The sequence below is a fragment of the Muntiacus reevesi genome, chromosome 11 (genome assembly GCF_963930625.1).
Source record: "Muntiacus reevesi chromosome 11, mMunRee1.1, whole genome shotgun sequence".
In the NCBI taxonomy this organism is placed as follows: Eukaryota; Metazoa; Chordata; class Mammalia; order Artiodactyla; family Cervidae; genus Muntiacus; species Muntiacus reevesi.
In genome coordinates this window covers 41,484,139-41,496,286 of record NC_089259.1, presented here as the reverse complement: position 1 = coordinate 41,496,286, position 12,148 = coordinate 41,484,139, and the positions used below count along the sequence as shown (strand labels likewise).

The 12,148-nt window shown below is 35.5% G+C and overlaps 1 protein-coding gene across 2 annotated transcripts in view; it reads left to right on the top strand.

The window, feature by feature from the left end:
* The window catches only part of KLHL1 (kelch like family member 1), a 460,807-nt gene that overhangs the window by 309,076 nt on the left and 139,583 nt on the right, over positions 1-12,148 (top strand). The window lies entirely within an intron of this gene.

Here is a 12,148-nt window from a genome sequence, read left to right as displayed (position 1 = left end):
CCTCCTGATGCAAAGAACTGACTCATCTGAAAAGACCTTGATGCTGGGAAAGATTGAAGGTGAGAGGAGAAGGGGATGACAGAGGATGAGATGGTTGGATGACATCACAGACTCAATGGACATGAGTTTGAGCAAACTCCATGAGATAGCATAGAATAGAGGAGCCTGGTGTGCTACAGTCCATGAGGTCCCAGAAAGTCAGAGACGGAACAACAGCAACAAAGAGGCAAGATAACTAGCGTTCTTTGGACAAGGTACCAGGGCCGCAGAAGATGAAGTCAGCAGTGACCAGAAAGTGATAATGTAGGGCTTATAGTGAGTCATACATATTTTAACTTTTAATTCAATTAATAAGAAAAATACTGTAGGATTTTAAGTGAAGAACACACATGCATTATTTTTTTCTTAGTTTTTATTATGGAAATGTTCCAATGGATTCAAAAGTAGAGAGTAACTAAATCTTTAAAGAATTGTTCTAGTTAATGTCTGAAAAATAAATATATAGTAGAGAAATAGTCAATATTCTAGCATGAGTTAAAATTCATTGATGATGATTCTTATGAAAAGATATTAATAAAGGCACTATTTACAAAGATGTGGCCAGTTTTGAAGAAAGGACCAAAGGATATTGAGGACTCAGAGGTCTTAAATTATGGGGATGATGGAGGAAACCTTATTACAAAGTCCAGAGTGGCTGGGGCTATGGCAGAGAGGCTCCCCTACTTTAACTTTCCTCATAAAGAGTTAGCCACATCACACAGGAAGTGGAGAAGACATGTTCTCATCTTTATTTACACCTTTCTGCTAGTAAATCCCATTGGTTGGACCCAAACAAGAGCAAGTCTGAAAGGAGAAAGGCAATATATTTTCAGAAGGTTCGGTATTGTAAGGAACTGAAAAGGTCATAATAATGCAAAATGAATAATGGGAAAGCAAATGACAAATAATCAACACTAACACGGAAATCTGGAAGCAGATTTAGTACTTAGGAGGTATTAAAATGCTCCAGGTGATGATGAGAGACCGTCCCAGGATGATAGTGGTGAATACATTCAGGATCAATTTTTAAGCTCAAATTAAAAGTATTGTCCTGTGGATCTGAAAGGTAGAATGAGAGAATGCAATACTATGTTCGGGTTATATGTTTATATAACTTCAGATATAAGGATTAAAGTGAGTGGATGGATAAATGGGTAGATGAGTGAAACATAGACAAAAAGATGAGAGAAAAGAGATGGGGGAGAGGTAGAAGAGGTGTGTTTTATAAAGCATAGCATCTCAGTAAACAAGATGTTATACATGATTTCCTTTCATTCCTCTGGTCTATGGATTTTCTTAGTGAAGCATCTTTCACTCTTTTTCTTGCCTGGCAATGAGGTGTCTATCCTTATTGATTCAGTTTAAGGAAGACCTATGGCTGCAAATATTTCTTTACCACATAGCTACTGATTCCTTGCATCTTCCTGTTTCCTAGAGTACTTTGTTTCTATATCTGTTAGTAACCTTTTACTAAAGAGTTTAAAAGAGTTTAGTTATATTCTTACTGCTGCATTTCTTTTTCTTTGTTAATTATGATACCTTGCAGTTCAGAAAATAATTATATTTATGATTATGTTCCTAAGAGGCTCTAAAACAGTATGAATGTGATGAGTGCTTATTGCATCAGTTAATTAAATGGCCTCTCCTGGATGTCAGAAGCAATCATTTTAACTCACATTTCTACAAAGAGAGAAGTCATTTAATTTTTATAACTGATGTCATCTTGTTTTTAAGCTTCTATTCCTCCTGATGGCGGAATAATTTATACTTAATATTTAGAAAAGTTTAAAAAAATTATATGGTTCATAACTACAACTTCCAGGTGACTATTCAGTAAATTGGAAGTTTGATGTTCTTGTTGGGGGCAGTCTCTTCCCTCTCACGAGGTCTCACACCAATCTTCTTTCTTACATTGATGGTGCCTGTTGAAGGAGGATGACTATATTTCTTTACAATGATAGAGATGCTTCTTTCCACCCACTGTGGTCTGGGTCCTGATGGGTTCTAAACTTTCAAATATATGATAGAGTGTTATTAACTATAGTCATCACGCTTTACATTACATCCTTTTACTAAGAGTAAAGGCATTTTAGTTATATCCTTACTGCTACAAGGACTTAACTATTTCATAACTGGAAGCTTGTACCTTTTGATCACCTTCCTCCATGTCTCCACCTTCCCCTGTGCCTTGGAAACCACCATAAGTAATTTGGACCTATGCGTTCATTTTTTGTTTGTTTGTGTGTTATTTAGGCTCACATATAATTGGGATCATGTAGCATATCTCTTTATTCTCCATCTGACTTATTTCTCTTAACCTAATGCTCTCAAGGTCCATCCACTTGTCATAAATAGCAGAGTTTTCTTCTTTTTAAAGGCTGTATGTGTGTATACATATACACTTGTTGTTGTTCAGTCACTCAGTTGTATCTGATTCTTCACAGCCCCATGGACTGCAGCACACAAGGCCTCCCTGTCCCTCACCATCTCCTGGAGTTTGTCCAAGTTCGTGTCTATTGCATTGGTGATGCCATCCAGCCATCTCATCATCTGATGTCCTCTTCACCTTCTGCCTTCAATCCTTCCCAGCATCAGGGTCTTTTCCAATGAGTCGACTATTCCCATCAGGTGACCAAAATATTGAAGTTTCAGATTCAGCATCAGTCCTTCCAATGAGTATTCAGGGTTGATTTCCTTTAAGATTGACTAGTTTGATCTCTTTGCTCTCCAAGGGGCTCTCAGGAGTCTTCCCTGGCACCACAGTTCAAAGGTATCCATTCTTTGCTGTTCAGCCTTCTTTATGGTCCAACTCTCACATCCATATGTGACCACTGGAAAGACCACAGCCTTGACTATATGGACTTTTAGTCAGCGAAGTGATATATTTGCTTTTCAACACACTGTCTAGGGTTCCTGCCAGAAGCAACCGTCTTCTGATTTCAATGTTGCAGTTACCATCTGCAGTGATTTTAGAGCCCAATAAGAGGAAATCTGTCACTACTTCTGCTTTTTTCCCTTCTATTTGACATGAAATGATGGAGCCAGATGTCATGATTTAAGTTTTTTTTGTTTTTTGTTTTTAATATTAGTTTTAAACCAGACTTTTCACTCTCTTCCTTCACCTTCATCAAGAGATTCTTTAGTTCCTCTTCACTCTCTTCCATAAGAGTGGTATCATCCACGTATCTGAGGTTGTCGATATTTCTCCCACCAATTTTGATTTCAGATTTTAACTCATGCCCCTGGTATTTCTCATGATGTGCACAGTGTATAAGTTAAATAAACAGGGTGACAACAAATAACCTTGTACTCCTTTCTCAATCATGCACCAGTCAGTCCTCCCATACAGAGTTGTAACTGTTGCTTCTTGACCCAGATGCAGGAGAGAGGTTAGGTGGTCTGGTATTCCCATCCCTTTAAGAGTTTTCCACAGTTTGTTATGATCCACACAGTCAAAGGCTTTAGTGTATCAACGAAACAGTGGTAGATGCTTTTACAGAATTCCCTTGCTTTCTCTATGATCCAGTGAATGTTGGCAATTTGATCTCTGGTTCCTCTGCCTTTTCTAAACCCATCTTGGGCATCTGGGATTTCTTGGTTCATTTCATGTTGCAGCCTAGCATGCAAGATTTTGAGCATGAGCTTACTAGCATGGGAGATGAGTGCAATTGTCCACTGGTTTGAGCATTCTTTAGTACTCCACTTCTTGGGAACTGGGATTAGGATTAACTTTTCCAGTCCTGTGTCCACTGCTGGGTTTTCCAGATTTGCTGACATATTGAGTGCAGCACTATGGTAGTAGCATCTCTTAGAATTTTAAATAGCTCTACTGGAATTCCATCACATCCACTAGCTCTATTGACAGCAGTGCTTCCTACTGTCACACTTGACTTAGTACTCCAGAATGTCTGGCTCTGGATGGCTGACCACATCATTGTGGTTATCAGGTTCATTTGGATCTTTTTTGTATAGTTCCTCTATGTATTCTTTCTGTCTCTTCTTGATCTCTTCTGTTTCTACTAGGTCTACCATTTCTGTCATTTATTGTGCCCATCTTTGGGTGAAATGCTGCCTTGATATTTTCAATTTTCCTGAAGAGATCTCTAGTCTTTCCCTTTCTGTTATTTTCCTCTATTTCTTTGCACTGTTCATTGAAGAAGGCCTTTTTGTCTCTCCTTGCTCTTGTTCGACAATGTTTGACGTGGCTATGGGTTCATAGACTCTAAAGCAAAGACTTCACTCCGGGACTAAAAGAATACCATTGCTCATGTCTTTGCAGCAGCGTAACAGCTTTATTTGGAGTTAAGAAATAACAGAGACCTCTCTGGAGGTCTGGAGAGTCCTGTCTTCAGTCTTTAAGACATCTTATTATATACTTTTTGACCTGTTACTAAAAACAACTATTGTATAGGATTGGACAGTTAACATTAGGTCAGTTTGTTTTCCTTAGATCTTGTGAGGAAGTTTGGTCTTCCTGACAATATCAAGGAGCCTGTTCCTATGGCTCCTTTATTAGTGATTAACCAGTTTCCCAGTCTCGCTTCTGTTGTGGGTAATTGGCCATAAATTCGAAACAGCCATAAATTCCAAAACATGAGTGACTATGTGACTGGGCCCATGGAAACTCCCTATCAACCTGCCTAAGGAATGATATCACTATTCTCTGGAACTCTGCATTTAGTTGAGTTTGAGTAAACTCCGGGAGTTCATGATGGACAGGGAAGCCTGGCATACTGCAGTCTATGGAGTCACAAAGAGTCGGACACAACTGAGCAACTGACCTGAACTGAACTGAATCTTTCCCTTTCTCCCTTGCTTTTTGCTTCTCTTCTCTCTTCATCTACTTGTAAAGCCTCTTCACATAACCACTTTGCCTTCCTGCTGTTCTTTTCCTTTGAGATGGACTTGTTCACTGCCTCCTATACAACATTTTTTATGGACTTCTATCCATAATTCTGCAGGCCCATTGTTTACTAGATCTAATTCCTTGAATCTATTCCTCATGTCTACTGCCTATTCATAGGGGATTTAAGTAATAACTGACTGGCCTAATGGTTTTTCCCACTTTCTTTAATTTGGACCTGTATTATTTTGCTGTGAAAAGCTGATGATCTAAGCCACAGTCAGCACCAGGCCTTATTTTTGTTGACTGTATACAGCTTCTCCATCTTTGGCTACAAATACTGTAATCAATTTGATTTCTGTATTGATCATTTAGTGATGTCCATGTGTAATATTGTCTCTCGTGTTGTTGAAAAGGGTGTTTGCTATGACCGGTGCCGTCTCTTGGCAGAATTCAGAGGATGAGCGAAAGGTGATATATATATGTGGGATTTCCTAGGTGGCTCAGAGGTAAAGAATCTGCCTGCCGATGCAAGAGACACAGACATGGATCGATCCCTGGGTAAGAAAGATCCCCTGGAGGAGGAAATGGCTACCCACTCCAGTATTCTTGCTTGGGAAATCCCATAGACAGAGGAGGCAGGCTACAGTCCTAGGAATTGCAAAAGAGTCAGACATGATTTAGTGACTAAAGGACAACAGCAAATATATATACATATATGTGAGAGAGAGAGAGAATATATATGTATATAGATATATATATCTCACCTTTTCCTCATCCATTCATCTATCAATGAATGCTTAAGTTTCTCCCATTTCTTGGCTATTGTAGATAATGCTGCAATGAAAATGTGGGTGCAGATATCTTTTCAAGTTAGTGTTTTCACTTCATTTGGAAAAATTCCCAGAAGTTGAATTGCTGAATCTGCTGAATATCACTTTAAACAATTCTCTTCCAGCATGTATCTGCACATTAAAATGATTAATGTAACTTTTTGCAATGACATGCCGCTGTCATGCAAGTCCCAGAGGGTTATCTGTAAAAAACAAAAGAGTAAATAGTCTAATGATTACTCTTTTGAAAAAGCCAACTGACTGAAAACTGGACTGTTGTAAAAAAAATTGTCAGCTTAATACACTTGCTTAACCATAAGCACTGGAAAATAATGGTCATATGCTACATTATATTGTATATTATAAATTATAGTATAGGTTATTCCATTATAATACAAATTCTATTATAAATTAAGTTAGACATGTCTGGCATAGGATTTGACACATTTCAATTATTTTAATGCCTTTAGTAGTAAGATTAATAAACATTTATCTTCCCTATCCCTGAAGTTTGTTCAGTCAGGATGTTTGAACCACTCATCTCATACCCAAACTTTAGAAACTCTACAGAGAGAGTGTATACCCAGTGGAATTAGCTTTACTTGGGAGAATTATTTAAATCCCTTATTGACTTGCAAGATGCATCCACCTTGATGTTTTCACAGGGACTTATTTCACTGATGATGATCAAAAGAGGTATGTTGGGCTTTGATCAGAGCAAATCTAAAGAAAGCTGGGAGTCTGCAAATATGCTGTGATTAAAATTCTTTCTCCATCTTCTCTTAGTGAAATGAAGAAAGTAAAATACTGACTGCTACCTTATAATTAGTGTGAGAGAAAGTAAAAAAGGTTCTTGTTTAAAGAAAATTGAGTTAGGGCTAGCTCATAACAAAAAATTAATACTACTATGGCTCCTGTTATTGAAATTGGGGAATCCAGTTTTCCAGGCAATAAATGAATGCAGCCTCTTCAGTTGCTTATGGTAGTTGTTGCTTCTGAATATAGTGTGTAGGCCAACCTGCTGTAACAGCCATGCCAAGGAAGGCTATTTGAGAATAACCCTTAGTGGACTGCTCTTGCTAGTTATGGTTAGTCTGTGTTACCTCTTCAGTCAGAGAAATTTCTTATTAGAAAGTTTACAGAATTCCAGGATACTATAATTTAATTGCAGTAAATTATCAATCACTTAAATAGTTATTGAACAGTTTGTAGGAGCTTGTAACCCTGTTAATCATACCTGAGAAAAGATGCCACACATTTCTCTTGATTTTCTATAAGTTTATGAGTCAGTATGACTATGAAGCCTTTCAGCAACTACACAGATGGTAGTTGATTAAAACCTAATATGACCAATTAAAAACAAATTGTGTCAACTGTGGCCTGAGTAATTAGGTAAATCCTTGTGGAAGTAATAGGACTTAAACTAGATTCTGAAGATTGAGTAATCTTTTAATGAAAGCATCAGAGGTAAAGGTGTTATATCACTGCTTTCTAAAGCCATAATATATTCAGATGAGAGGAAGAGATCAGAAGAACCAAATTATGAAATACAGAATAATGTGCCCTAAGGTATTAGAGAAAGTGGCTGAATAGCTAAAATGGAGTTATATTATAAAATTTATGGCTTGCTAGTCTGAGGCTATTGAATAATGTCTTGCAAACAATACGAAATTAAAGGAGGTTTTGAATAAAACCTAGATATGAGTAAATTAATGAAAGTGTTCTAAGGGTTGGGGAGAAGGGTGGGCTTGAGTAGAATAGATTGGTAATAAGAGAAGCTGCAGATATCCAGGAGCTGAATTATAGCACCTGGCACATAACATGTGCTAAATAAATAGGTGCGAACTATTGACTAAATGAATGTATGAATGAATGCAATGTCTGGAGCCTATATAGGATGCAATAAAAATTTTCAGGATGTAAGTGGAGTGCACGAAGGACCCAGGATTGCTTCTTTTAGTCTTGGAAATGCTGACTTTTCAAACCACCTTAGAAATGCAAACCCATGTTAAATAAATGCAAGTTAATACTAAATTATGAATGCATGAAACCTATTTTCACTTATCACTAACAGGAACTATCATTTGAGCTAATTTTTATGAGCTCTGCTTCTTTTGATTATGTCATTATTCTTGTCTATTTGTACTGTCAGCTTAGCCAACTACTTTTCACTACTTGAAGGCAATCAAATATTTCTGTGTTCAGAATAAAATTAATGCAACTGCTTCTCATTTTGTAAATGGTTTCTTCCAAATACTTGAGCAGGAGTCATTCAAATGTATCATTTGGATATATCAGATGTAAGTTTTAGTATGTTGGTAATTTGTGTTTTCATTTTGACGTGATAGTACTGAAAGAGAACATAAAAAGCTCTGTTATACCTACTTTCCTCACTTTATTAAAAATAAAAGTAACATCCTCACATTTTATTCAGAATCATCAATATGCCAGTGGAAAGAACTAGAAGATATTTCATTTTCTTAAAATTTCATGATTCTATTCTTTGTTAAAATCTTTTCATCTAATGTTAATGGGATTTTAGGTGAAGCACGCAGGTCTAGATGCTTACATAGATGAGTTTCTTTTAGTCTGCAGGCAGATGTTCTGGCCACAGTTGATCTAGTTTTCTTGCACAAGCTTAGGCTGTTTCAGTCACAAGCAGATACTGAAGTAATTGATGAAGGACTACAAAAATCAGTGAAGCAAAGTTTGAGCCTGGTTGTCCATTTTCCTCCCTCTCTGTTTTTGAAAATCTATCAAATAGGTTCTAGGCATGAAACAACTTATGGTTTCCCTTGAGATGTGGGAAAGCCCTATCTATGAGTTCACCTATGAACCCTGTTTATTTATTGTGATGTCACAAAGTTCTATGATAAATAAAGTCTCTCCTTTGACCAGCACTTTCCACTCACTCTTAAAGAGGCTCTAGGTTCAAGGTCACTCTCAGTGTGACTGCCAAATCATTTTTTCCTTGTAGAATATCTTAGATAAACAAACCACATAAAAAATTTTTTTAAAGTATTTTATTTGCATCCCCTATTTATAAGACATGGAAGTAAAATGATTTTTTCCTGTAGTTTATGGAATATGGTAATATGTTATGACTTTTCTTATTTATTTTGTCAAGCAGAAAACTTGAAAGACCATATATGAAGCTGTCATTTGTTCTGTAGGGACTGTCACTTCTAATAGGAATCAACTTTGTTTCATAGTTTCAAATTCTGCGAGTTGATTATTTTAGCACAACACCTAATAGCAAAGTGAGTTTCAAGTACTGTGAAATAATATGAGACATATGAAATTTTGTCACTTTCTTATGAATGTAAAAAAGTTCATAACTTGATAGCCCAAGGATACAGTGTTGGAAGAGTTAATACATTCTTTGGTTCACAATAAGTGCAAATTTATCTTTCTTTGTTTATTCAATATTGTGTTCCATTTTCCAATGGATCTTTAGTCAGAAAGTACAGAAAGATGTATTTGCAATGCTTTCTACAGATTGTGTTGGTTACTGTGTTTTTCAATACCATATTACTCTTACTTAAAGAATACCTTTTATAGCTATTTTTACTTCCAGGCACTAACAGTATAGAAAAGTGTTGCTATAATTTATATTTCTCTAATATCTTTATTTTATATTTCAAGTCTAGATATAATGCATACTTCTGTAATGTAAATATTTTCTGATTTACTGAAAAATTAGAGCTGTATGCTCTCTGTGTAGTAAAAGAGGGTTGTACAGCACAAATAATTTGTGCATTTGACTTTGTTTGCTTATGATGAAATGTTGGGTCTTCCCTCATAGTTCAGTCAGTTAAGAACCTGCCTGCAATGCAGGAGACCCAGGTTTGATTTCTAGATTGGGAAGATCCCCTGGAGAGGCATTGGCAACCCACTCCAGTATTCTTACCTGGAGAATCCCATGGACAGAGAAGCCCGGCAGACTGCAGTCCATGGGGTCTCAAGAGTCAGCCAGGACTTAGCAACTAAACCACCACCATGATGAAATGTTACAATTTAAGGTAGCACTCATACTTGCAAGTTAGTGCAGAGAATCATGACAAGGATTCTAGCCAAGAGGGTATTTTCTTTGAAATATTAAGTTATAAGTTATACAGAAATGAGACAATTTTTAAAATATTTTCTTATTTAGAGGTTGGGAAAAACGTGCAAATCTAGATACTTGAATAATACATTTCATTTTAATGGAATAATATTTTCAGAATCATAATTTCTAATTTATGGAAAGTATTTGAAATAAATTCATATAAATAATTTTGGAAAATGCAGCTTGAATTAGTATTTATGTATAAGAATGCAGATTTAAACATATTGAATATTTTTATGTTGCTAAATATGAGGTTCAATTTCTCAAACTTTAACAATCAAATTATTTGTATTTTAATAACAAATGTAATGGTCATTTGAAAGAAATAATGTTTTAATGACTATTTCTTTTTTCAGTGATAAAGTCAGTGAAACTTTGAGCTGAGAAAAATAAAGCAATAATGTTTTAATATAACAATTGCAGAGAACATCTTTATTCTAATTAAAAGTTTATAGCATATCTGGCAACTGGAACTTTCTAACTGAGCTACTATTGAGTACTCTAGCTATTAATGAATGCATTATTCTAGTTTTTAATATTAATCAATTCTGAGTATCATGCATGAAATTTGCCTGGATGTTTATTAATCCAGTTATCTTCTGCAGCTATAGGGTTACATTACAACTTGCTGGTTATTATTTACTCACAAAGGAAAATGACCAAGATTATAGGGAGATAGATCATATTTGCGAAGTAGCTGCGTAGCTGATGTGGATCCTTGGATGGATCAACCTCTTAGTATTTCACACAATGTTAATTATTAATATACCCTATTGTATCCTTCATATTAAGGCAGGATGTTTTATTTCTGACATATCTTCTACATAATAAAATATTCTAAAACTTTATTTTGTACATGGTGGGATTTTTGTTTTTTTCTTGATATTTATACACAATTAATTTATAAGGACATAGTTATTGGTTACCTTAAGTGTAAGAACATACTAACAGTAAAGATATTGAGAAAGTTCCAAGGACACTTTTTTGTAAACTAAATTATATTATGATTATCCTTGACTGGAAATAGTATTTGTATATAATATCCTAAGAATAAACTCTGATTTATAGATAATTACTGTAAAAATTCTGGTATATAAACATGAGTGTGTTTCAAAGTAGTAGACAATTATTGCAATATGTTGGTATATTTTTCTCAATGGGACAGAGTAAAGAAAATGTCAGAGTAGTTAAAGTTTCTCAAAAATTTAAAAATGCAAAATATATATATATATATAAAATGCAAAAAAGTAACTTCTATTGCATAGGGAGCAGCAAAATTTGTGTTAATTTTGGATCATTTCAGAAAATCTAAAGATAGCTTAAGTTTAGGAAACAGCTTAGCGACCTATATAGGTGAGACCTTTGGGCATTGAAGAGATCTGGAGAAGTCAGTCCATAAATGGAGATTTGGAACTTAATACAAGCCTTACTCAAAACCAAGTGGGCAACCACAAATGAAGTGAGATCTAGAGAGTCTGAAGTCTAAGTTCTAGCTATAAGGAGTTCTTTTTTTTTTTTTTTTTTAAACTGACATTTAGGTTTTCTGTGTGTTTTTTTTTTTTTTTTTAATATTGGAGTATAATCAACTAATAATGTTGTGTTTGTTTCAGGTGCATAGCAAAGCAATTCAGTTATAAATATATAGGTATTCTTTTTCAAGTTCTAGGACATTCTTTGAAATAAATAGTATATATAATGTTTTTATGGATATATCTATCAACATTAAGAAATTCATTTCTCATTTGAAATTATTACTCAAAAGTATTTTTTTCCTTTTTTTCCCATTTATTTTTATTAGTTGGAGGCTAATTACTTTACAATATTGTAGTGGTTTTTGCCATACATTGACATGAAGCAGTCATGGATTTTCATGGATTCCCCATCCCGATTTCCCCTCCCACCTCCCTCTCCATCCGATCCCTTTGGGTCTTCCCAGTGGACCAGCCCCGAACACTTGTCTCATGCATCCAACCTGGGCTGGTGATCTGTTTCACCCTTGATAATATACATGTTTTGATGCTGTTCCCTCTAAACATCCCACCCTTGCCTTCTCCCACAGAGTCCATAATTCTGTTCTGTACATCTGTGTCTCTTTTTCTGTTTTGCATATAGGGTTATTGTTACCATTTTTCTAAATTCCATATATATGTGTTAGTATACTGTATTGGTCTTTATCTTTCTGGCTTATTTCACTCTGTATAATGGGCTCCAGTTTCATCCATCTCATTAGAACTGATGGAAATGAATTATTTTTAATGGCTGAATAATATTCCATGGTGTATATGTACCACAGCTTCCTTATCCATTCATCTGCTGATGGGCATC